The 27,218-nt window shown below is 46.8% G+C and overlaps 1 protein-coding gene across 1 annotated transcript in view; it reads left to right on the top strand.

Moving 5' to 3' along the window:
* cacna1c (calcium channel, voltage-dependent, L type, alpha 1C subunit) overlaps positions 1-27,218 on the top strand; it is a 1,337,968-nt gene that overhangs the window by 1,249,637 nt on the left and 61,113 nt on the right. The gene's annotated exons all lie outside the window — the stretch shown is intronic.

Genomic DNA, 27,218 nt, shown 5'->3' with positions numbered 1-27,218 from the left:
AGAATCCAGAAGGTAGCACGGGGGGAGTCCCAGCCCTTGCAGTTGCCCAACAGGCTCGAGATTCTTGCAGCCTGTGTGGACTAGAGTAGGGACTGCAGGCAAGATAAGCAAACCGGCCACATCACTGCAGTATTGGGGGGGTATTCAAATGGGAGGCGTGAAAAGGAATGTAGTAGTAATAGCGGAATTCATACTATTCTGTGCAGCTGAGAGCATGAGTCCCGAAGGCTGCGTTGCTTGCTTTGTACAAAGAACTAAGAAAGAGGTTCTGCTAACAGAGTATGAGCTAGGGGATAAATTAAAAAGCAGAACCACAAAGTTAAAAATCTCTGGATTACTACCTGAGCCACAAGCAAATTGGCATAGGGTAAATAAGATCACAGGGCAGAATTTTCTGCTCATTGGGCGGGCGTGCGCTTGACCCGAACAAGTGTAAAATGACACATGATGACGTCGGGCGAGCTTTCCATCATCATTGTGCACTCATGCAATATTTCAGAAGGCGGGCATGCACAGGAGTTGGCAGCGTGCCCACCAATGATTAACAGGCCTATTAAGGCCATTAAAATCCCAATTGAATTAAATTTTTGCTGTCCGTCCAGCTGCTCGTCCAGCAGGCGAAAAGGCCAAACAGCCTCTGGATTTTTTGTGAAAACTCATTCATGGGCGGCATGAGGTTTCGTTCAATGATTAGAAAAAAAATTAAAATTCTTCAAACTAATTTCCAACACGTCCCTGCTCTTGTGACAGAGTCACATGAGGTGACATGTTATTAACATTTTTAAATTCTTAATTTTCATTTTTCATGTCCCTGAGGCAGATCTGTGCCTCAGGGAGCTTTTCCTACACGCACCCGTACACATGCATGAACTTGCGCACTTGCCCTTCTCCCCAATCCCCCACACCCCCTCCCCCCCACACAGGCAGTGCTGAGCATTGCAGCGCACATTTCACACTAGGTGGGTCTTAATTGGCCTGCTAGCGTGAAATCACGGTCTGGCCCTGATAGCAGGCAGCGGTCGGCTTCCCGACCGCTCCCTCTCACCCCCGCCGAGGGCAGAATTCTGCCCATAGAGTTGAATGCTCAGAGATTGGTGTGGGAGAAATGGATTTAAATTCATGTGGAATTGGCACCAGTACCGGAGAAAGAGGGAGCTGTTCTGTTGGAACAGGCTTCACTTGAACTGGACAGGGACTAGTGCCTTGGCAAATCAAATAACTAGAACTGTATAAAGGGCTTTAAACGAAATAGTAGGGGGCAGGGTTCAGGTGAGAGGTAATTCAGAAAGTTAAAGAGAAAGGACAAGGCAATTATGCAAGGTAGCAATATGAGTAATAGGTAAATACAGTCAGAGTCGGGAAATATGGTGTAAAGCAGAATTAAAGACTCTTTACCTGAATACAAGTAGCATTTGTAACAAGGGAAGCATGGGAACATCAATACATGCAAGCTCCCCTCTAAGCCACACACCATCCTGACTTGGAACTATATCACCATTCCCTTAATGTTGCTGGATCAAATTCCTGGAACTCCCTTCCTAACAGCACTGTGGGAGTACCCACACCAGATGATTGCAATGGTTCAAGAGCATACAAGCATATGAATTAGAAGCAAGAGTAGGCCATTTGGCCCCTCAAGCCTGCTCTGCCATTCAATAAGATCATCTAAAATCTGATTGTGGCCTCAACTCCACATTCTGCCTACCCTAAAAATCCTTTGATTCCCTTGTTAGTCAAGAATCTATCTCACCTCTGCTATATTCATTGAATCTGCCTCCACAGCTCTCTGTGGAGGATAGTTCCAAAGAACCATGACCCCCCTGAGAGGACAAATTTCTTCTCATCTCTGTCTTAAATAGGAGATCCCTTATTTTTAAAGTGTGTCCCCTCGTTCTAGTCTCTCCCATGAGGAGAGACATCCTTTCAGCGTCCATTCTATCAAGTCCCCTCAGGTTCTTACATGTTTCAATAAGATCACTTCTCAAACTTCTAAATTCCAATGGATACAGGCCTAGCCTATCCAACCTTTCCTTATAAGATCAACGCCCCCCCCCCCTCCCAGTATTAGTTGAGTGAACCTTCTTTGAACTGCTTCTAACAGATTTATATCATTTCTTAAAGGAGACCAAAACTATACACAATACTCTAGATGTGGTTTCCCAAAGCCCTATACTTTAGTTAACATGCTACTTTTCAATTATTCCTGCCAAAGTGGACGAGTTCACATTTTCACACATTATGCTCCATCTGCCAAATTTTTACCCACTCACTCAACCTATCTATGTGCCTTTGTAGACTCCTTGTGTCCTCTTCACAACTTACTTGCTTATCTTACTTCCCTTAACCATATTGACTCTGCCTGATTGCATTGAGATTTGCGAAGTGCCCTGCTACATTCTGCTTAATAATAGATTCCAGCAATTTCCCTGAGACAGATGTTAAGCTAACTGGCTTATAGTTTCCTGCTTTCTGTCTCCCCACTTTCTTGGATAGAGGAGTTATATTCGCTATTTTCCAATCTGATGGGACCATTCCAGAATATAGAGAATTTTGGAAAATTAAAACCAATGCATCTACTTGACCTTCTCAAGGACAGTGAGGGATAGGCAACAATTGCTGGTCTTGCCAGCGCCACCTACATCACATGAAAAAATATTTCAAATAGTTGAATTGATGGCACAAAAGAAATAAATGGGTATAATATGATAGCCATTACAGAGATGTGGTTGCAAGGTGAGCAAGCCTGGAACTGAATATTCAAGGATATTTGACATTTTGAAATGATAGGAAGAAAGAAAAGGACAGAAAGCTCAACAAGTTAATACACTGTTTTATTCAATAGGCCCAATAGCTGACAATACAATAGCTAAACAAGGAATCAATGAGCCATGTGCAAAATTTGATGAAATCTTAAATCATTTGATGCTCATTTTAACCTCAGAAGTAACAAAACCCTTGAAAGGGCTAAACATCATAAACGTGTCCAGCAGCCAGCAGAGCCTGTCAACTCCTTCATTAATGAGCTGTACAGAATGGCTGAAGGCTGTGATTTTGGTGACCTAAAATCTGAGCTAATCATGGGCAGTATAGATTAGGAGTGATGGGCAACACACTTTCAGACATGCTTCAAACAAAGGAAGATCCAACTCTTGAGAAGGCCATCCAGATTGTCAGGCAATCTAAAATCCGTTTGCAGCACAGACCCCTATTAAGGGGAGAAATCAAACCATGGTATAAAGTAAACCCCACTATCCAGTTAGTGAAACAGCACAGAAACAGAGAGACTCCAGGCCAAGGGAAGCAATGCCCTAACCGACCATTAGAGCTACCATGCCAGCGCTGTGGAGCAAAGCAACCCTACAGGCATGATCAATCTCTTGCAATTTAAGCCCAATGCTTTCGATGTAACTGAATAGTTTACTTGGGGAAGCTGTGCAAAGCCAAAACATCAAAACTCATGGAAGATCCCAAGAGGATTTACAAGGTTGAGACAGCACACCAAGAGGGCAAACAACCGTGCTTTTGGGTGAAGTCAAAGATCTTGGATTTTCATTCTGGAATGTGATTATCTCGGTTAATGGCCATCTTACAAACTTTAAGGTGGACATAGGAGCCAGTGTTACAGTCCTATCGGGCAAAGGACCATCTCTGAAAGACCGCTGGCTACAAACAACAGACACACCACTCTAAGGGCCTGAAGGAATCCGACTTCTGGTTATAGGCATGATTCTGCAACCATTAAGGCATAGCAGCAAACAAATCTTTGAGCTGATATACGTCATCTGAAACCAGTCTTTTTCTCTCTTGAGCAGAGATGCGTAGCCCTGAATCTCCTCAAAGTGGCAGAAGACTTCAAGACAACCACTGCCATAAATTATACAGAACTGCAAGTTCCTGAGAGCTCCAACAAAGATTCTCTCAAGTGGGATTTCAGCTCTGAATTGTCTTCTCTCTTTGCAGAGCAGGTTTGTCCATTTTCATTACAGGTACTAGAAGCCCCTTATGGTCAGAACAGCCAATCACTAAGATGGCTGCCACAACACCTCGAGTAGATGACAATCAAGAGAGGTCTCAGCAACAAGAAGAGCCTCAACCTCCAGATCTGACGCCAGTTAGAGAGATAAACCTCGAGACCACAGAGCAGACAATGCAATCCCCAGCCAGCATGACAGTACCACAAACAATACTGGAACCGAGTAGCAGCGTTGACGACAGTACACCACATAGCCAAACTCAAATTTGAGCTTACTATCAAGTCACACCTCATAACAGGAAGAGCCGTCTTCCATCCCCGTGTGCGTCACGGTGAGCCACACAAAGGAAGAAGAGAAAAAAACAGTATTGGTCACCTTATTCAAGGAAGGATATAAATACATTAGAAGTAGTTCAGAGAAGGTTTACCAAAACTAATACCTGGAATGGGTGGGTTGTCTTATGAGGAAAGGTTGGACAGACTAGGCTTGTATCCACTGGAGCTTAGAAGAGTAAGAGACGACTTGATTGAAACATATAGAATCCTGAGAGGTCTTGACAGGGTGGATGTGGAGAGAATGTTTCCTCTTGTGGGAGAATCTAGAACTAGAGGTTGCTGTTTAAAAATAAGGGGTTGTCCATTTAAAACAGAGATGAGGCGAAATTTTTTCACTCAGAGGATCTGAGGTCTTTGGAATTCTTTTCCTGAAAAGGTGGTGGAAGCAGAGTCTTTGAATATTTTTAAAGGCAGAGGTGGGTAGATTCTTGGTAAGCAAGGGCGTGATAGGTTATTGGAGGTACTTGGGATGCAGATTTGAGGTTACTATCAGATCAGCCAGGTCTCATTAAATGGTGGAGCATGCTCAAGGGGCTGAATGGCCAACTCCTGCTCATTGATTGTATGTAAAAACACTATATAGACGAGGCAAAAGTTCACCCACCCTGTAAAGAGCGAGATAAACTAACTGTTACCTATCAATACAAATGGGGAATACAAATAGGGAAACAAATGGACAAAGAGTGATTCAATGCCAAAGATTGGAAAAAGAGGACAGACAGACACCCAGATGCCAGAACAGCTTCCAATTCACAAAGTTTACCTGCAGCGACAGAGTCTACCACTCCTCCGCCAGTAGTGAGAACAAGACATGGAAGGGTTATAATGCCTCCAAAACACCTGAATCTATGAACTCAGACTTGAAGGGGAGAGATTGGGTGGTAGTAATGATGTAATACATGGGATCAACTGGGATAACTTGTAAATATGTTGGATAAAGATTTGGGGAGAGGTGTAGTATGAGGATCTGACATATAGGGCAGAATCGTCCCAGATTTGTACTAAGTGCAGTAGCAGGCGAGAAAAACATTTTACCCACTGGCCGCAATGGCAGCCTCTCACATTGTATCGTCCAATCCCGCAGCATTAATTATGCATTCCTGGGAAACATGCCGTTTCGATGGCCGGTGGGCTCTCGTTCACCTACCATGCCATCACCTCGCCGCTTCATCATGCTGGGTACCATATTTAAAGTGCAGCCACATGCACACCTCTTAGTGCTTCTAGCCCAACATTGCTGCACGGAAGACATAGCCCCGAAAGGAAAAAAGACTGCAGCTCCCAGGTTCAATGACTCATCCCTTGAGCACCTTTTGGAAGCAATGGAGGCCTGCTGTGATCTCTCCACCCCTGCTCTGGCCGCAGGGTGGGCAGCAACATCACTAATCTGGCATGGGAGGTGGTGGCCGCAGTGGTCCGCGCCAATGCCCTGCAAAAGAGGATGGCCATCCAGTGCCACAAGAGGATAAATGATCTCCTTCGTTCCACCAGGGTAAGTCACTCTTCACATCACTGTCAACTCACACACTCACAAACCCATCACACATCCACAAGGCCCTCACTCACTGCCAGTTCAAGAGACATCAGCATTCACTCTCCCACACACAGCTTCATTGTCCTCATCCCCTCCATGGAATCACTCACCACCCACACATGCCAGGCATACTTAGCATCTGGCCTGGTAGATGTCCTGCTTACACTCTCGCCATCTCTATTCATGCAGGACAAGCTGGCACACAACAAGAGGGAGAGGTTGCCGACTGGTAGAGGAATGCCTGAAATCAAGGTCCTCACAGACTTTGAAAACAGAGCCATCCAGCTGTCTGGCGAGGATCTGGACTGTTCTTGTGCTGATGGTGAGGTCGGTGCTGCTCTACCAAGTGGGGATCCAGCAGTGCAACACCATCAGACAACCATGCTGTGAGTGATGTGTCCTATTTCTCAGGCCACTGCCATGCATTAATTATCTCTCCATACTTTCGCAGGTATATCTTGGAAACAGCCGACTGAGTTCACGACCCAGGGCCTCCGTCAAGCCCCTGTTGGATCCTGTGGATCCTTAGTTTGTTGTGAGTGGTGGCCGAGTTGATACTATTGATAGAGTTGATCAGCAGACACTTCTTAGGGGAAAGCTATTAATTTATTTACAAAGGTTCACAGCAGCAACTAAACAGGTGCTTTCACTTCAAACTCTACCTCTACACTACCAACTACTAACAACTGACTACTAACTACTAACTACTGAGGTAGCCTACACTACTCTCCTATTGGGCACTAAGATCTTGTGATCTTCCTTAACAGCATTTGTCGTAAAGGAATATTACACATTAGATAAAACCAGCCCCGAAGAAACCTCTGAAGAGGAATCTGAAAGCACCCCTCTTGAAGTCCTGTCACAGTGCTCACCCACACCCTCCACCAACGCAGAGACACACACCTCAGTGGGACCTAGCTTTAGAGTAGCCTAAGGATCACAATCTGGTGAGCACATTGCAGTTTCTGATTCACAGCAGGTGGTGGTAGGGACTTCCCAGGCTCCTAGCCCTCGGACAACTGCTGGAGGCCAGGAGTTTGCTCAGTCTGAGTCAGATGACGAGTCTCTGGACTCGGTCATGTCTCAGTTGCTGGAGCTGCAAAGGCAAGCTCAGAAACATCAGGCAGGGATATCCGCTGTACTCCTCAGATTGCAATGTACAATGGAGGAGCCTGTTGCCTTCAGGCTGAGGTGATAGGATCGACATGAAAACGCACTGAGGTCAACACTGGTAGGATGGTAAAAACAAAAAGCTAAAAGCCACTGCGGTTGCTGGAAATCCAAAACAAAAACAGAACCACCCGGAAAAACTCAGCAGGTCCGGCAGCATCGGTGGAGAAGAAAACAGTTGACGTTTCGAGTCCTCATGACCCTTCGGCAGAACTGAAGTATAGTTAGGAGAGAGGTGAAATATAAGCTGGTCTAAGGTGGGGGGCGGGGGGAGAGAGAAGTTGAGGGTGGGGTGGTTGTAGGGATAAGCAAGCAGTGATAGGAGCAGATAATCAAAAGATGTCACAGACAAAAGGATCAAAGAGGTGTTGAAGGTGGTGATATTATCTAAGAAAAGTGCTAATTAAGAATGGATGGCAGGATACTCAAGGTACAGCTCTAGTGCTGTATTATTAATTTTGCTTCCAATCTCCACCCCTCTATCATTTTCACATGGTCCATCTCTGACACTTCTCTTCCCTTCCTTGACCTCTCTGTCTCAATTTCTGATGATAGACTGTCCACCAATATCCATTACAAGCCTACCTACTCCCACAGCTACCTCGACTACAGCTTCTCACACCCCGCTTCCTGTAAGGACTCCATCCCATTCTCTCAGTTCCTTCGCCTCCGTCACATCTGTTCTGATGACGCTACCTTCAAAAACAGCTCCTCTGACATGTCCTCCTTCTTCCTTAACCGAGGTTTTCCACCCACGGTCGTTGACAGGGCCCTCAACCGTGTCCGGCCCATATCCCGTGCATCCGCCCTCACGCCTTCTCCTCCCTCCCAGAAACATGATAGGGTCTCCCTTGTCCTCACTTATCACCCCACCAGCCTCCGCATTCAAAGGATCATCCTCCACCATTTCCGCCAACTCCAGCATGATGCCACCACCAAACACATCTTCCCTTCACCCCCCCTGGCGGCATTCCGTAGGGATCGTTCCCTCCGGGACACCCTGGTCCACTCCTCCATCACCCCCTACTCCTCAACCCTCACCTATGGCACCTCCCCATGCCCACGCAGAAGATGCAACACCTGCCCCTTCACTTCCTCTCTCCTCACCGTCCAAGGGCCCAAACACTCCTTTCAAGTGAAGCAGCATTTCACTTGCATTTCCCCTAACTTAGTCTACTGCATTCGTTGCTCCCAATGCGGTCTCCTCTACACTGGAGAGACCAAACGCAAACTGGTCGACCGCTTTGCAGAACACCTGCGGTCTGTCCGCAAGAAAGACCCAAATCTCCCTGTCGCTTGCCATTTTAACACTCCACCCTGTTCTCTTGCCCACATGTCTGTCCTTGGCTTGCTGCATTGTTCCAGTGAAGCCCAACGCAAACTGGAGGAACAGCACCTCATCTTCCGACTAGGCACTTTACAGCCTTCCGGGCTGAATATTGAATTCAACAACTTTAGATCTTAAACTCCCCCTCCCCCCATCCCCACCCCGTTTCTTCCCCCCTCCCCTTTTTTTTCAATAATTTATATAGATTCTTCTTTTCCCACCTATTTCCATTATTTTTAAATCTGAAACTAAAACTATGTTAGTTTTTCCACCCCACCCCCACTAGTGCTGTACCTTGAGTATCCTGCCATCCATTCTTAATTAGCACTTTTCTTAGATAATATCACCACCTTCAACACCGCTTTGATCCTTTTGTCTGTGACATCTTTTGATTATCTGCTCCTATCACTGCTTGCTTATCCCTACAACCACCCCACCCTCAACTTCTCTCTCCCCCCGCCCCCCACCTTAGACCAGCTTATATTTCACCTCTCTCCTAACTATACTTCAGTTCTGCCGAAGGGTCATGAGGACTCGAAACGTCAACTGTTTTCTTCTCCACCGATGCTGCCGGACCTGCTGAGTTTTTCCGGGTGGTACTGGTAGGATGGTGTCCGCCATGGAGACTATGGTCCAGGACTTCACTCCTGCACTGATGCACAGGCTGAACTTCATCGCTGATGCTATAGTGGGCCTCCAACATTGTGTACATAAGAGGGGTGCGAGGCAGCTCGATCTCACTCCAGCTTCCCCTTTTCCTCAAGGACTCAGCCAGAGGCCCTTGGGGACCCATAGGGAGGAGGATCATCAGGTGCGTACCTCGGGGCCATCCACCCAGATGACTCTGGGAGTGTCTGGCCCATCCGAATCCCCTCTTCCTGTGACCCCAGCAAATCCATCTGCACAGGCCGAGGAGGGTCCCACTGCCACACAGCAGGACCCTTAAGCAGGCCTGGCCCTCCACGTCTCAGCCACCCAGAGGGTGTCTGTCGAGATCAAAACAGACAGGGTGTAGCAGTCAGCAGGCTGCCTCCACCTCCGCTGTGGATGTCTGAGGTACACCAAACATAGCAACAGGGTTAGGAAGGTTAAGAAGATGTTGTTGCCCAGCCTGGGCATGGCTGTTAATCACTCAAATATGATGTTCACTATTATAAATAAACTCTCAACAGTGTCTCCCTGCCTATGGTTCCTTGTTTTGATGAGCAGTGTTCATGTCACTCAGATGTGAAACCTTTCTGCGCAACATAAAGGCAGATGTCTCAGTCGAGGGCCTCTTCCCTGTGCTTTGTGCAGCTTTCAGACCAAACTGATAGTCCAGCCTCACACTCATTGGACATATTTGTGATGCCAGCGCCTTGTGCTTGTCATTGTTGCCTGAATGTCATGGTCAGCCGTCACCAAGTGTCGTCTCTCTGTGCTCTCAGCACCTTTAAGGTGGGGCTGGCCCCCATCTCTTCAGCGTCTATAACATGTGATGATGCGCTACTGAAGGGGTCAGGTGCTGAAGGCGGACAAAGGATCAAGTGCTTACAATGTTTTGTGGCTGCGTGTCCATGATATGATTCTGATCACAGAGTGCAAGCAAGCTGCCCTGGGCCAGAGAGGTGTCAGACTTTCTCAGAGGCTACGTGATTTGGGTTTCCCTCACTGCATGCCATCATCACCTTCCTGCAATCAAGGGAGTGATTGGGGAGGGTTTAAACTAAAATGGCAGGGGGGTGGGAACCTATGCAAGGAGTCAGAGGAAGGGGAATCAAATACAAGAACAAAAGACAGAAAGCGGAATAAGAAAAGTGATAATCAGAGAAATCAAGGGCAAGAATCAAACAGGGCCTCAGTGAAAAATAGTGGGAACGGGACAAGTAATGTTAAAAAGACAAGCCTTAAGGCTTTGTGCCTTAGTGCGAGGAGCATTCGCAATAAAGCGGAAGAATTAACCGCGCAGATAGATGTAAACAGGTATGATATAGTCGGGATTACGGAGACATGGCTGCAGGGTGACCAGGGATGGGAACTGAACATCCAGGGGTATTCAGTATTTAGGAAGGACAGACAAAAAGGAAAAGGTGATGGAGTTGCATTGCTGGTTAAAAAGGAAATTGACACAATAGTGAGGAAAGATATTAGCTCCGATGATGTGGAATCTGTATGGGTAGATCTGAGAAACACTAAGGGGCAAAAAACGTTAGTGGGGGTTGTATATAGACCCCCAAACTGTAGTGGTGATGTTGGGAATGGCATTAAACAGGAAATTAGAGACGCATGTAATAAAGGAACATCTGTAATTATGGGTGACTTTAATATGCATATAGATTGGGCAAATCAAATTAGTAACAATACCGTAGAGGAGGAATTCCTGGGGTGTATATGGGATGTTTTTCTGGACCAATACATTGAGGAATCAACGAGAGAACAGGCCATCCTCGACTGGGTATTGTGTAATGAGAAAGGAATAATTGGCAATCTAGTTGTGCGAGGCCCCTTGGGGATAAGTGACCATAATATGATAGAATTCTTTATCAAGATGGAGAGTGATGTAGTTGATTCTGAGACTTGGGTCCTGAGTCTTAATAGTGGAAACTACAATGGTATGAGGCACGAGTTGGCTATGATGGATTGGGAAAGGTTACTTAAAGGAAAGACAATGGCAAACATTCAAAGAGCGCATAGGTGAACTGCAACAATTGTTTATTCCTGTCTGGTGCAAAAGTAAAACAGGAAAGGGAGCCAAACCGTGGCTTACAAGGGAAATTAGAGATAGTATTAGATGCAAGGAAGAGGCATACAAATTGGCCAGAAAAAACAACAGACCTGAGGTTGGGAGCAGTTTAGAATTCAGCAAAGGAGGACCAAGGGATTGATTTAGAAGGGGAAAATAAAGTACGAGAGTAAGTCTGCGGGGAACATAAAAACTGACTGTGAAAGTTTCTATAGGTATGTGAAGAGAAAAAAATTGGTGAAGACAAATGTAGGTCCCTGACAGTCAGAAACAGGAGAATTTATAATGGGGAACAAAGAAATGCTGACCAACTAAATACATACTTTGGTTCTGTCTTCGCAAAGGAGGACACACATAACATACCAGAAATGTTGGGGAACACAGGGTTTAGTGAGAGGGAGGAACTGAAAGAAATCAGTATTAGTAGGGAAATGGTGTTGCAGAAATTGATGGGATTGAAGGCCGATAAGTCCCTGGGGCCTGATAATCTACATCCCAGAGTACTTAAGGAAGTGGCCCTAGAAATAGTGGATGCATTGGTGGTCATCTTCCGAGATTCTATAGACTCTGGAACAGTTCCTACAGATTGGAGGGTAGCTAATGTAACCCCACTATTTAAAAAAGGAGGCAGAGAGAAAACAGGGAATTATAGACCAGTCAGCCTGACGTCGGTAGTGGGGAAAATTCTAGAATCCATTATAAAAGATTTAATAGCTGAGCACGTGGAAAACAGTGGTAGAATCGGACAGAGTCAGCATGGATTTATGAAAGGGAAATCATGCTTGACAAATCTACTGGAATTTTTCAAGGATGTAACTAGTAGAGTTGACGAGGGGGAGCCAGTGGATGTGGTTTATTTGGACTTTCAGAAGGCTTTCGACAAAGTCCCACATAAGAGATTGACGTGTAAAATTAAAGCGCATGGGATTGGGGGTAGTGTATTGAGATGGATAGAAAACTGGTTGGCAGACAGGAAACAAGGAGTAGGATTAAACGGGTCTTTTTCCGAATGGCAGGCAGTGACTAGTGGGGTACCGCAGGGATCAGTGCTGGGACCCCAGTTATTCACAATAATAATTGTGAATAATTATTGTGAATAATAATCTAAATCATATTAACGATTTAGATGAGGGAATTAAATGTAATATCTCCAAATTTGCAGATGACACAAAGTTGGGTGGGAGGGTGAGCTGTGAGGAGGATGCAGAGATGCTTCAGTGTGATTTGGACAAGCTGAGTGAGTGGGCAAATGCGTGGCAGATGCAGTATAATGTGGATAAATGTGAGGTTATCCATTTTGTTAGCAAAAACAGGAAGGCAGATTATTATCTGAATGGCTATAAATTGAGAGAGGGGAATGTGCAATGAGACTTGGGTGTCCTTGTACACCAGTTGCTGAAGGTAAGCATGCAGGTGCAGCAGGCGGTAAAGAAGGCAAATGGTATGTTGGCCTTCATAGCGAGAGGATTCGAGCACAGGAACAGGGATGTCTTGCTGCAATTGTATAGGACCTTGGTGAGACCACACCTTGAATATTGTGTGCAGTTTTGGTCTCCTTATCTGAGGAAGGATGTACTTGCTATAGAGGCAGTACAGCGAAGGTTTACCCGATTGATTACTGGGATGGCGGGACTGACATATGAGGAGAGACTGAGTCAATTGGGATTATATTCGCTGGAGTTCAGAAGAATGAGGGGGAATCTCATAGAAACATAAAATTCTAACAGGACTAGACAGGGTTGATGCAGGAAGGATGTTCCCGATGGCGGGGGAGTCCAGAACCAGGGGTCACAGTCTGAGGATATGGGGTAGACCATTTAGGACTGAGATGAGGAGAAATGTCTTCACCCAGAAAGTAGTTGAGACCAAAACATTGTATGTTTTCAAGAAGGAGTTAGCTATAGCTCTTGGGCCCAAAGAGATCAAAGGGTATGGGGAGAAAGCGGGAGCAGGCTATTGAGTTGGATGATCAGCCATGATCATAATGAATGGTGGAACAGGCTCGAAGGGCCGAATGGCCTACTCCTGCTCCTAGTTTCTATGTTTCTATTAGGGCCTCCACAGCATCATCATGACAGGAGCATTATCACAGAGAGTATTCGTGCTGCCATAAGCAAGACTGGAGTTAAACGTTCATGGATGCAATATGAGGATGTATGAAGTGTCATCACTAAATGTTGTCATCATCCTCCAAAAATCTAGCAGCTATGAGGGCCTCCTGAGCATGCCTGCCTCGTCTGGCCAGTGCGAGGGCCTCATCGCCATCATCGTTGCCTTTGAGGACCTCCACAGCCTCATCCTCATTGACATCCTCAACGTCAGAAGAGACTCCCAGCTCCTCCATCTCCTCCTCAGCCAGCTCCTCTCCTTGTTGCAGTGCCAGGTTGTAAAGGGTGCAGCAGGCGATGACTATGTGTGACACCCCCTGTGGACTATATTGCAGGGCTCCACCAGACTGGTCCAGGCACCAGAACTTCATTTTCAGCATCCCGATGGTTTGCACCACCAAGCTGCGAGTTACAGCATGAGCAGTCTGAGGCCGCCGCATGAGTGTCATCAGCCACATCCTCTGTGGTAGCCCTTGTTCCCAAGAACCATTCCTGCAGCCTCTGTGGACCCTGGAAGACGTCAGGGATCTGTGACCAGCTAAGAATGTAGGAGTCGTGGACACTCCCTGGAAACTGTGCGCAGACCTGCGGTATGCGTTTATGGTGGTCACACACCAGCTGCACATTCAGCGAATGGAAGTCCTTGCAGTTGACATAGTTGACCATTCGTTGCAACGGGGATCTGAGCGCCACATGAGTGCAGTCGATGGCACCCTGTACCTGTGGGAAGCCTGAGATCTGGGCAAATCCAATCGCTCTTGCATCCTGGATCTCCTGATCCCGGGTGAAATGCATGAAGTTGGGTGCTCTCGTGAAGATGGTATCCGTGACCCCATGGATGCATTAGTCGGTGGAGGCTTGTAATATCCCACAGTGGTCACCTGTGGAGCTCTGAAAGGAGCCATTGGCATAAAAATTGAGCGCCACAGTCACTTTCACGGCCACTGGCAGTGGATGCCCTCCATGTCCCCATGGCACCAAATCCTGCAGTAGCGGACAGATGTGACTGACCAGTTCCCGAGACATGCGCAGTCTTCAGCAACACTAGTTCTCGGTCATCTACAAGAATGAAAGGCGGTGTCTATAGACCCTGGGTCTAGCTAGGCTCCAGCCAGCGACGGCTCGCTGTGGCTCTTCAGTGACATGTGCGGGAGCCCCAAATGCCCTTTCTTCCTGAGGGTGCTGCCCCTCCCTCTGCCCAGCCAAGGGCCTTTGTCGCTCTCTTCTTCATTGTCTTCACTCTCTGTACGCCACGAGGCATACAGCTGGCTCACCAAGCTCCATGCTCCTGATGTACTCCTCCTTCAGGATGAAAGAGAGAGACACGTGGGTTAGCTTGGGTGTTCTAAGAACCTCTCTTGGTTAAGACTGAAGGCCCCTTAACGCATCCCAGAGAGTGCTGGCCACCACTTGGATGGCCAGAGTTTAGTGCGTGGCATGGCTGCCTGGAGCCCCACCCACCTCTGCCCCCCTCCACCTGACTGATTGGTGGCAGCTTTGCCCACTTGACTGCATGCTATGCTCTCAGCTCAGGTGCGGGCATTCTCCTAACCCATAACAAGGCTGCACTGTTAGCTTGAACCATGGGGGAGACTGGTCTAAACTGGGATGATGACATTGCAAGGGGCTGTGAGCACCTCCACCAGTGACTGCTCCAAGGCCAGCTTTAGCAAGGAGATTGTACAACGTGCTCAGTTGTCCAACTGTTCTGCAGTCCACGAAAACACTTATTAGTTTGCAGTTTGTGCCCGAGGAGTGGCACTTTCATGCCTCTGCTTTGCTTGAGTGGGCAGATAAGCTCAAGATCCGACTCCACGCATGTTAATGTGGCTGCGTCTGAACTGTCTCAGTTGTAGAGGAATGGTCACTTTATACAAGGTTTCCCTAATACTTAGCCGTTTTCCTCCCCCACACCTTGCACATGCTTGTGTACTACCTTCAACCGCAGGGCAGCCCTTGCGTGCCCTCCCCCAAGTCGCCTCAACCTTGAAGTTCAACAGATAACCCTCGCGAACACTGCGCAATGTTACTATGCACTCACTTCCGAGTTCCCCTCAAAGCGCAACCCGCCAAGTGCACACCTTAGATATGCTGTTGTGAAACATGACAGCGTGCGCTAAACTATACTCAGCACCTTACAACAATTAAGAGCTTCTGCAAGTATAGAAAAAGGAAAAGAATAGCTAAGGTCAGCATTGGTCCCTTAGAGGATGAGACTGGGGAGTTAATAGTGGGAAACAAAGAAATGGCAGAGACTTTGAACAAGTATTTTGTTTCTGTCTTCATGTAGAAAACACAAAAAGCGTCAAATGGACCTGCATCTTAGAGCCTGGCTGCAAATTCTCTAGATTCTGGAAAGGTCCCAATGGCTTGGAAAACCTCAAAGTAAATGTCTTTATTTGAGAAAGAAGGGCAGACAAAGCAGGAAACTATAGCCCAGTTAGCCTAACATCTGTCAATGGGAAAACAATGGAATCCATTATCAAGGAAATACTAGTAAGACATTTCGAAAATCATAATACAATCGAGCAGAGACAAATTGGTTTTATGAAAGGAAAATTATGTTTGACAAATTTATTGGAATTCCTTGAGGATGTAACAAGCAGGGCAGATAAAGGAGAACCAGCAGATCTAGCATTTTTGGATTTCCAAAAGGCATTCAATTGGGTGCCATATAAAAGGCTACAACATAAGATAAGAGCTCATGGTGTTGGGGGTAATATGTTAGCATGTATAGAGGATTTGCAAACTGACAGGAGACAGAGGGTGGAATTTTCCGTTCCTGCCAGTGGTGGGAACTGTGGTGGGTGGGGGCACTAAATTTGGCATGATGGAAAAAGTCCCACCGATAGGAAATGAGGTTGGAATTTTGTTCTCCCAACTTTGAGGGCGGGTTAAAGGTGGGCCAAGTTTCCCTCTGATCTATGTCGGGAACCACATTTACATTCATTTGCATCTCATGAATGCTCATTAAAAGGCCACTCGTCAGAATTACTTTCCCCCTCCAAATTAAGTCTCTGCCAGTGGATAATTTGAATGGTCTGTTTCCCAATTCTATATAACTGCCACACATCTGGCAAGATTCAGTTCATAAATAATTTGGAGGTCAGTAGACACTGCTTTTTCTTTCCATTTAAGACTGTTGCTGCAAGATATTGGGTGCTTGTGTCACAAGCTGTGCCAAGGCTGGGCATGGGAGGCAAGACCACCAGGGAAGGGTAAGATGGAAGCAGGACTGGGGTGGGGGGGGTGGTGTGTGTGGAAAATGAGAGGGGAGCTTTGAGACAGTGGCAGGACAAGGCGGGTGGTGTTTAGAACACGAGAGGCGAAGGGGGAGACAGAGGTAGGACAAGAGGGGGAAAGAAGAGAGCCAAGGGGGGAGACAGAGGCAGGGCTAAGGGGTGGTCAAGGAACAGAGTGGAGTAGTGAAAGACTGTCTGGGGCAAGAGTTATAACACTGTCCAATGAAGAGTCAGAGACAGTCCTGGGGCTGAGGCTATGCTGTTGGGGGCATATTGAAGAGATTGTCCTGGGGCTGAGGCCACACTGCCAGGGGAAAATTGAAGAGACCGTCCTGGGGCTGAGGCGATGCTGTCGGGGGCATATTGAAGTGACTGTCCTGGGGCTGTATGGGTCATGTTAGAGGGCTTTGTATGGCATGCGTGTCTTAGTCCCAGTCTTGGGTGGGGAACGCCTCTCTGGGTGGTGATGGTTGTGCACAGTATGATGTGCAGGGCGGGGTCAGTCACCTAAGGAATTTGGTCCTGGTGGTTCGAGTCATGAGGTGAAATCATCCGGTCCCATTGGCCGCAGGTGTCATGGCAGGTGTGAGCGGACAATATGGAGAGAAGGCCAAAAGTCAGATTTAAGCTATCGTGAAACCAGTTTGCAATCATCCACTCCACCACATTTCCTGCCGTTGCACATCGGGCACCTAATTTCAACACTTTAGCATTTCATTATGAGCCCTACTCGCTGGAATCATGCCCCCACACTGGATCATCCAGGCACGTTAGTGTGTTCCACAACTGTGCATAAGCAGCATGCACTTGGCAAGCTACACTTTGCTCAGGACTTTGAGGTTTGTTTGCCTACCTTGCTTCGGGTAGCACTTGTCATCAGCGCCAGGCTTCGCAGTCAACACCACATCACTTTTAGGGGGGACTCACGGGCAGTTCTCTACCTACCAGTCCAGCCGTAAGGCAGGGGGTGGCTTTTCAATGGCTGCAGGGCTAGGGCTTGCTTGAGGAAGGTAGAGAAGTGGCCTCAACATGGGAAGAGGCTGCAGGGCGAGAACTATACTGGGGAAGGGGGGTAACCTAGGGTGTGTGTGGGAGCACATGTTGATCTGTGCAAGTGGCCTCAAGATGGAGAGGGCTGCGGAGGCAGTCTCCAGAGAAGATGAGTTCAGATGGAGATATGAGGGTGGATGTGAGAGAGTGAGTGATGTTCCTTGAGCTGGCAGTGAGTGAAATGCAATGGCCTTGTGAGTGTGTGAGTTTAGAGTGATTAGATTGTTTCCTTACCCTGATGGCAAGGATGAGATCATTCATCCATTTTCTGCACTGGATGGCCGACCTCTTGTGTGCAACCACCTCTGCTACCATTTCCCAAGCCGGAGTGGTGAGACTGATGAGCCTCCTGTGGCCAGAGCTGGGGTAGAGCACAACGCAACGGGTCTCCACAGCATCCAGAAGGCATCCCAGGGATGCGTCACTTCTTGGCTTTTGAGGCCATGTCTTCACCGAAGTAGTCCTGGGCTGCAAGCATCGAGAACTGTGTGCGTGGCTGCAGTTTAAATATGGTGCTCGGCATGAGGAATCGACGAGGTAACAGCATAGCAGGCAACTCAGAGGCCGCCCGCCAGCAAGATGCCATGTTTCCTGTGGCCACATAGTTAATGAGGCGGGAAGGGGATGATATGGCACATAAACGCGCCATTGCGGCCAGCGGGTGAAACGTCTTTTTTCATGCTCGCCACCGCACTTCGTGCAAATCTGGGATAATTCCACTCCTGGTATTGTGAGGCAGAGGGCACAGTAATGTTCAGGGGAGGCATCTGGATCCTGTAAGTCGGTAGCTGAAAAGTCATTGGGGATATTGGATGGTCTCATGGTGGGTGGGCGGGGGAAGGGGTGGGGTCGCAAAAAGTGAGGATGCATGTGGCCTTGAGAAGGGGAGGGGCCAGGTTGACAAAGGGCATGGGGTCATCAATTTTAAAGGGTTCATGGGGGAGAACAGGGATATCCACATGGATAATGATGGGGTCAAGGGTAACAGGGGGAGGCTGGATAGTGACAGGAGGAAGGAGAGTTATGAGGCATTAAGTATGGAGGAGAATGAGAGGAATTTGTTAGGTGATAGAGGGAGGTTGGATGCTGATCTTACGGAAGAAAGTTAGCAGCACTATTTTCAATTTCACTGAGGAATGATACAGTACAAAAAACAAGCTAGAAAAAAATCAATTGGGGAAGGGTCTCTTAACTTATGTGAAGAGTTAAGCACAGCAATTTTGGTCGATTGAAGGGGCACCCTATAAATGTCCTACTCAAACCATGAAGAGCATGGCTGAACTGAGTACTGGACTCAGGGGGTCTAATGCACAACGAGCGAGCTTGGTTCCTTTATTAGTGGTGCACATTTAGGACAGAATCCATTAATTTTAGGTGCTGCGGTGCATATGGTCATAATTGGCATCTTAGCCTTACTGAGGCATGTCAGAATGGAAGTAAGGTCAATAAAGGGCTACATCTGCTGTGCAGAGGCAGCATAGACCCTATAGACCTCCAGGTTCCCAATGCACTGGTCATGGCATTCAAGGCACCATGCTTGCTGTCATGACATAAATTTAAGGATTGGGTATTGATAGGTATTGTCAAAGCCATTGGAGGACAACCACCAGAAACATGACTGAGTATCCTTGGACTTGAATCTTTTGTCTCTAATTAGGATCCTCGTTGTTAATATGCAGTCAGGTCTGAGGAAAAAACTTAACCATCTGTCGTCCTCCAGAATGATATAATCCTGCAAGGGTGGGCTTGGTATGCCATGTACAAAGGCAAGTCAAGGGCTAAAAACCCCATTGCTGCCTTGCATATGGAGGGAGACCATGCAACGGGAACTAACATTGATTGCTGCTAGGAAGGTGGGCCAGGGATGTGTGTATATGTGTGTGTGTGTGTGTATGTATGTGTGTGTGTAAGTATTGGGGCTATTATAATTTATTGACCTGAAAGCAAAGACAAGATGGAAACATGGGGCAGAATTTTTCGCTCAGTAGGTGGGCACACAGCCAACCTGAATGAGCGTAAAATGCTCATGCCCGGCTCGAATGAGAATAAAATGACATCTGGCGAGGGTCATGATGTCATCGCACACTCGAGCAATATTTCAGTCAGCGGGCGCACACATGAGTTGGCAGCATGCCCACCAACAATTAAAAGGCCTAGTAAGGCCATTCACAATCCAATTGATTTAAATTTTTCGCTGCCTGTCCAACCTTACAGTTGGCAGGCAGGCAAAAGGCTAGGCGGCCTTTGCATTTTTTGCGAAACCTCATCCACTGGCAGGATGAGATTTCGATCCGTCATTGAAAAACATCTTCATCCTTATTTCTAACATGTCCCTGCTCAAGTGACAGAGTCACGTGAGGGGCATGTTTTTTAACACCTTAAAACTCTTTATTTTTTATTTTCAAAATTGTTCATCGCCCTGAGGCAGCTCTGTGCCTCAGGGAGCTTTGCCAGTGGGCACCCACGCACAAGCGCAAGGTTTGCACTCGCCCTGCTTCCTCCCCTCGACACAGGCAGCGCTGAATGACCTTAATTGGCCCACCAGCATGAAATTGCGGACCGCCCCGATCGCGGGCAGCAATCGGCTTCCCGACCGCCCCTGCCAAGCCCGCCTGACAAGGGCAAAATTCTGCCCATAGGAAATCTTATATTTGGCAGGGTTTGAGTTTTAATAGGTGTGAGAGCAATGTGACTAAGATGAAAGGGGGAAAAAAAGGTATTTTAGAGTTGCTGTTGAGCTGGAGCTATGGATATAGGTAGAGATAGTTGGAGCTGTGAGCTGTTGAGCTATAGCTGGAGTTCTGGGCTGGGAGAGGATGCACTTTGAATCACCCATCCAGTCAAGCCAGAAAAGTCTTGGGCTGCAACAAACAGTTTTATTCAGAAGTGTATTCTGCCACAGTTTGCCTTGTGTAATATTACTGGATTTCATAGTAAACATCTATAAGGGAGTGTTGCCTGGAAGGTGCTTACTTGTGGGTTTGACCAAGTAGAGAGTTTTTGGGGGAATGTTTTATAAGACTAACCCTAATGTGTAACTGTAATCATGTGTGCTTAAGTTTTCTTTTACCTGTGTGAATAAAACTTTTACTTTTAATTTTTGAAATCCCAAAAGTGTTACTGGACCTCTTACTGCTGAGATTGTATGTTTTCTTCTCATTTTCAGAATACAAAGAAAAGGTCATGGCCCATAAGCCAAGTTTCCCTATGGGATTTGGTTTGTACAGCAATTAACACAGGCTGTGATCATAACAGATAGCATTGATTAGAATGAGAAGAAGACCGGCCCATCGCCAATTGGCACAGCTCAAGTAAGACCACCGCCCTGAGGAACCGGAGCCAGCGGTGCCTCAGAAAGTCCAAGATGCTGACCAAGAGGGGCCAAATCCATGAAGACTTTGGCGTGATCAAAGGGTTTACAGAAGACACACCTCATATGCGGAGATGAAAAACAGTGCTGCAGGTGCTTTCACTTGTCTAGGGATGTAGCAGCTCATATTTTTCACATTATCCATGAGGTACTTACGCCGCACGGACTTGGAGGACATCCAGTGCCCGTTGCACTGTGCTGCTACACAACTTTTTTGTCAGCAGATTCTTCCAGGGCTCCACTGAGGACCTTTGCAGAATCACAATCGGTGACACTCAAATGCATAAGGGAGGTGACAGATGCCCTTTTCAGTAAAGTTCACCATTATGTGCAGTACCGCATGGATGAAACAAGACAGGCTAACAGAGTTGTTTGGACTTCAGGCTTCCTGCAAGTGGAGGGCGCCATATCCTGCACACATCTGTCCTTGAGAGCTTCCTGGCAGCAGCCTGTGAGATTCATTAATAGAAAAGGATTTCACTTTCAGAATGTTCAGCTAATTTGTGACCACAGAAAGCAGATCCAGCATGTTTGTGGTAGGTACCCAGGGAACTCACACGACTCGTACATTTTGAGTCACTCCAAGGTGCCAGAGATATTTGAGGGAACTCGGCGCTTAGAGGGTTGGCTCCTCGGAGATAAGGGGCACCCCTAGAAGACTAAAGGCTAATGGCACATTCAGCCACAAGGTCCTTAATAGAGCCGACTATTGGCCTCAAAGATGCTTTTCTAACGTTTGCACCAGTCAAGCGGGGCTCTCCAGTACTCACAGCAGAGTGTGTCCCACATAATCGTTGTTTGCTCTGCCCTACACAACCTGGCACTGCAAAGGCATGTGTTGCCAGAGTGAAACATGGAGGAATTAGACGTCTCCTTGGACGAGGAGGACTTGGAAGGGGATGAACCTGACAAAGGCCACAATTCAGATGAGCCACATAAAGATACCATTGTACAGGCACAGCACAGAAAACCTGCCTGTGACAACCTCATAGTCACAAGATTTCAAGAGGAATAAATTGAAGATAGGTTTGCATGATTGAAGCTCTCTTCGATGCAGGGGACATAAAACCTTCATTGTCAGAGTCAACATATCACAGAAAAGTCATCAATCTCACAATGATCACAGAGGCAGCATCAGTCACCTTCATCCCTAACGATGAGGTCATCCTTGGAAGGCGCTGTAGTCTAGGGAACATGTAGCTGCTGTGGGATATGATCAGCACTCCACTAGCGCATCTCTTTAAGCAACTACACATAATGCAGTCCTTTCAACCATGGTGTTAACAGTCATTGAGCATGAAATCTTTCAAGAGACTGAAACGCTATTGCACCCATGGATGCACTCATGCCAGTGTGACAGCAACTTAGCAAGGCGGCGCTAATAGGAAAAATGTTTGTCAATGGTTAGCGCTTGACCACCTCAAGAGAGAATAACATCTGGACAACACCACCTCTCCAAACACCAACTCTCATGTATGAATAATTCAGAGGCTTCACCTTGCTACTGAGCCCCAAGTTGCCATCGGGCATCAGGATGCAGTGATCTGTTACACAACAACGTGCACCAAAGGTTGTGAGTTATGTTTGCATTGTCCTCACAGAGAGTGGTTCAGCAGGACCCTTGTTTGATTATTGACAAACACTCATGACCCTGCATTCGTGGGAAGCCTGCCAATTCCTGCATTGCCCTGCCATTTGGGAGAGATGTGACCCAGTCAGTATTGACACAGCAGTGAATGACAACTTCTTCCCTTCATAGGTCCTGCTGAGCACTTGAGAAACGTGCCAAAGCAATGCTTTGATAGCATGACAGTCCTCGACAATGTCCATCTCACAAAGGCCAATCCTTTTTATCTACCCTAATTCAATGAGTGCACAATCATGTCATTAATTCCATATCAATTTGCGTACTGTGCCTTTACAGAAGGATTTTGTAAAGCACCACTAGGCAACCATTCAGGGGCAAAGTATAATCCTCACAGGCAAGTAGACGGCTTGATCAGGATGAGTACACACCTCTGACATCACACATTCACCAATGTCACCAAGTGGAACCATCTTTCATTGTTCAGCATCATGCATGAGGAGAGTGGGAACTAAGAAAGGAATAACAATCAGCCTTAAACACGGAGATGAAAATATGCTACAGGGAGGCATGAAAGGCTATAATGCTCAATGATGAATGCCACTTTTCCCAAAAACTCTGTCATAAAATAAATGTCATTGCAAAGTACATTTGGGAGATAAGACTTTAATGTTGGTCTTGACAAATACTTGCAACATCCACAAACAGCAGACTTTAGTACGACAGCATCAGGATAATCACTAACCTTGATGACCAATTCTCATAAGGGCAAATTATGTCTGCCTGAGATGCAAGGGTCACATGTGTTTTGTCCAGCCATCATTTTCATATAGGAAGTACCTTTGTTCATGTCAGATGTGGAACTAAAGATGATTCATTATGATGAGACTGAGTGAAACTTAATGGAACTGAGTAAGCAGATGGGAGATAATTGGGAGGGGTGGTGGGGGTTCATTTTAGACCCTTGATTGAATGCGGGCCCTTGCATCACATCGATTAGCCGTTCAATACCTGAGACTTGGAGAAAGATAAGTGTGAAATATATTTGCAATAGTGCAGATTATATACACTGAATGAACACCCATGCCACCATTGTGCATTCAAAATTTCTTAATTTTCCTAACCTCACCACTACGTCTAGGCGCTGCTCCAACATCTGCAGCAGAGGTGGAGGAAGCCTGCTGACTGCTATGCCCTATTGTCTGAGATCACTTTGGCAGGCATCCTCTGGTGGCTTGAAGCCTGGAGGGCCCCAGCCTGCTAAGGGTCTCCTGCTCTAGGGCAGGTGCACCTCCTCAGCCTAACCTACTGGAATTATCGGGGTCTGAGGCAGAGGAGATTTGGAGCAGCAGGACACCCTTGGGTTGTCCTGGGTGGATGCCCCTTGGTGTCTGGCTGGCACACCTCCTCCCTTAGGGTGCCTGAGGGCCCCACCCTGACTCCTTGAGGAGCAGGGGAACCTGGCAGGAGGTTGAGGTGCATTGTTTCCCCTCTTGCTTAGCCACTCATGGAATGCACCCATGGCTAGAGTGATGGTGTGCAAGTCCAAGCACAGATCCAGCACAAACTGCTGGACCTGGGTCTCCAAGGCAACCACAACCCTTCACAAGGAGACTTCAATGCACTTACAGCTGGAGCCAGGACATAAGACAGAACATGGACGGACTCCTCTATCCTTCATTCCAGCCTGATGACAGCCTTGACAATTCTGCCTGATGTTCCCCTGCTTGTGTTTGTATCTCTTACATTTCTCCCAGGACCGATTGCAAATGCTCGTCATCGAACTTGGACTCAGCAGGGGGCTGGTCTCCAGCAGTCCTCCGAGTGTCAGAGACCTCGACTGCCACATGTCAGTGAGGTGATCAGCAAATTGTGAACCCGAACCTACTCTAGAACTTGGACCTACCGAGGTATGTGTATTTGTGCTGGGGCAGGGTGCAGGTGAACGCAGTGACAGGTCTTCATCGGATGTTTCTTCTGTCTCCTCATCTGAGGTGGCCTGGGGGCTGGGGCAGAGGTGCTCACTGGAGCTCTTCCTCCAGCTTTTCTTGCTGGAATAGAGAGAAGAGATAATTAGTGGTTGACTAGGCAGACTCCAACATTATGGGACAGTCACAGTCATTGTCGCATGTTGTCGATGCGTACTGGATGGACTCTTAGAAGCTTGTTGGGGGAATCCAATGTCGGCTTCTGCGCGGGAACAATCTCTGTCCTCTCCAGCGAGCTCTGCTGCCTGCTCCTCATGGGAGGAGAGTGTCCTCAGCTCAGGGGTGCCACCTTCAGTCTCGCTCTTTCCCATCTGTTGTGGGAGATCTTATCCTGCACTAAGATAGATGGATTGACTATGAGCACTATGGATGAAGAAGTATTTCAGAAGCATGCATGCCTGTTGTGTCTGCTGAGCCCTCCCCAGTAAGGGATTAAGACACTGTTTGTGCAGGACCTTACTTAAAATGGTGAGCTTAAAGTAGCTGCCAGACATATAGTGCTGATGTCCCATCTTCTGGTCATGGGTGACATCCCTGTGAACTCTAACCCTCAGACTACCTGAAGCCCTTATGTGAATGTGAGTTTGGAGTGAATAGAAGTTTTACTTACCGTGGCAAAGAGCATCAGATCATTCATTCTTTTCCTGCAATGGAGGGCGGTCCTTTTCTGTTGTCCATGGGTGCTGACCTCCCTGGTGACCTCCTCCCAGTCCGACGTAGTAAGGTGCGAGGACCTACGATTCCCAACCCAAGGAAAGAGGACCTCCCGCCTTTCCTGGATGGCATGGAGCAGAATCCCCAGGGAGGCGTCACTGAACCATGAAGAAGAGGTTTTGTCCTTTTGGATGCCATGGTGAAGCAAAATGGAACAACATACCTGGCCTGCAGTGAATGAATGTCTGTGCAGGTGCTGTTTAAATATGGTGCCAGGACCTTCAGCCCCATGAGGTAACGGCGGGGCGGATGCATCCCTGTCCGTCCCATCACGAGATTCAACGAGCTCCTTGTTGATCATAATTAATGAGCTGAAAAGCAGAAAATCAGGCAGATAAATCCGACCTCCTGCCACCCAACAAGAATCACACTGACTTTCCTGCCCGCAACTGCACTTAGTCTCCAGGATGGAAAATTCTGCCCAGCGAGTGGGGATAGATGAATCATTTTCAGGGTGGAAAACTGTAACTACTGGGGTGCCACAGGGAACTTAACTATTTAAAACCTATATTAATGACTTGGATGAAAGGACAGATGGTATTGTAGCCAAATTTGCTGCTGATACAAAAGTAGGTAGGAAAGCAAGTTGTGAGGAGGACATAATGGCTCTGCAAAGAGATATAGATAGGTTAAGTGAATGGGCAAAAGTATGCCAGATGGAATATAATATGGGAAATTGTGAGGTTATCCAGTTTGGTAGGAAGAATAGATAAGAAAAAAGTTTATTTAAAGGGAGAGAGACTACAGAATGCCATAGTACAGATGGATTTGGGTGTCCTCGTACATGAATCACAAAAAAATTAGCATACAAGCACAGCAAGTAATTAGGAAGGCAAAAGGAATGTTGGCCTTTATTGCAAGGGGAATGGAATATAAATTTATGGAAATCTTGTTACAATTCTACAGTGTATTGATGAGACCACACCTAGAGTGCTGTGTACAGTTTTGGCCTCCTTATTTTAGGAGAGATATACTTGCATTGGTGGCAGTTCAGAGAAGGTTCACTGGGTTGATTCCTGGATGAAGGGGTTGTCTTATGTGGAAAGGTTGAACAGATTTGGGCTATACTCATGGGAGTTTAAAAGAATGAGACGATCTTGTTGAAACGTACAAGGTCCTGAGGGAGCTTGACAGGGTAGATACTGATACTGAGAGGATGTTTCCCTCATGAGGGAATCTAGAACTAGGGACACAGTTTCAGAATAAGGGATCCCCCATTTCAGATGGAAATGAGGATTTTTTTCTCTCAGAGGATTGTTAGTCTTTGGAATTTCCAGCCCCAGAGAGCAGTGGAGTCTAGGTAATTGAATATATTTAAGGGTGAGTTAGACAGATTTTTGGTTGTATGATCTTGGGCAGAGGACCTGGAGTAGCACCAGCCCAGGCTGCTTTTGGCAATTCAGGAGGCTACAAGCTCCTTCTGATCCCATAAAACAACAGCTTTGGGCTCCTTTTCAGCTAATACTGGTCTGAATATGCACAACTCATGGTCTGCCTCACACATCATAGGATTCCAATTGCATTTTGAAAGGGACTATCACATGACTCAGGTGGGCACTCTGGCTGTCCAGCAGTAAGCCTGAGGAGAAGACTGTGGCAGCCACAGAATCGGTTGAAACTTTTCCATGTATATTTTAATTCCCCACTATTTTCATGGCACTACCATCTTGTTTCTACCAGGCTGGTGGTTGCAAAATCTCCCCCGTTGGGTAACACATCATTGGTACCATTGACAGTTTGATCAATTTTTGTACAAGCATGATTCATGCTTTAAGTTTTGAATTGCACATTATTGATGACATCACCATAAAATATTATTTATCCTGACAAATATATTTATTCCTGATATTCATCATTTTATTTTTCAATGTTTATCCCAATTTCACACAGACTTTTTTGACTTTGAAACCATGGACTTATCAACTGTCCTCTTCTGAGAGAAGTGCTTCTGAATAGGAATGACTTCACGATTTTTTGCAGATTCAGAATAAAGCAAAATTTGACTGATCTGGAAAGCATATTTTAAGTTTAACCGAGATGATTTAACGTGGGTCAAGTGGCTTTTCCCCTTAGTAACCAGAGCTACTAACAAAGAGTGC

Source organism: Cetorhinus maximus, chromosome 22 (assembly GCF_964194155.1).
Source record: "Cetorhinus maximus chromosome 22, sCetMax3.hap1.1, whole genome shotgun sequence".
Lineage (NCBI taxonomy): Eukaryota > Metazoa > Chordata > Chondrichthyes > Lamniformes > Cetorhinidae > Cetorhinus > Cetorhinus maximus.
The sequence above is the reverse complement of the archived record's forward strand: the minus strand, read 5'-3'. Positions and strand labels throughout refer to the sequence as shown.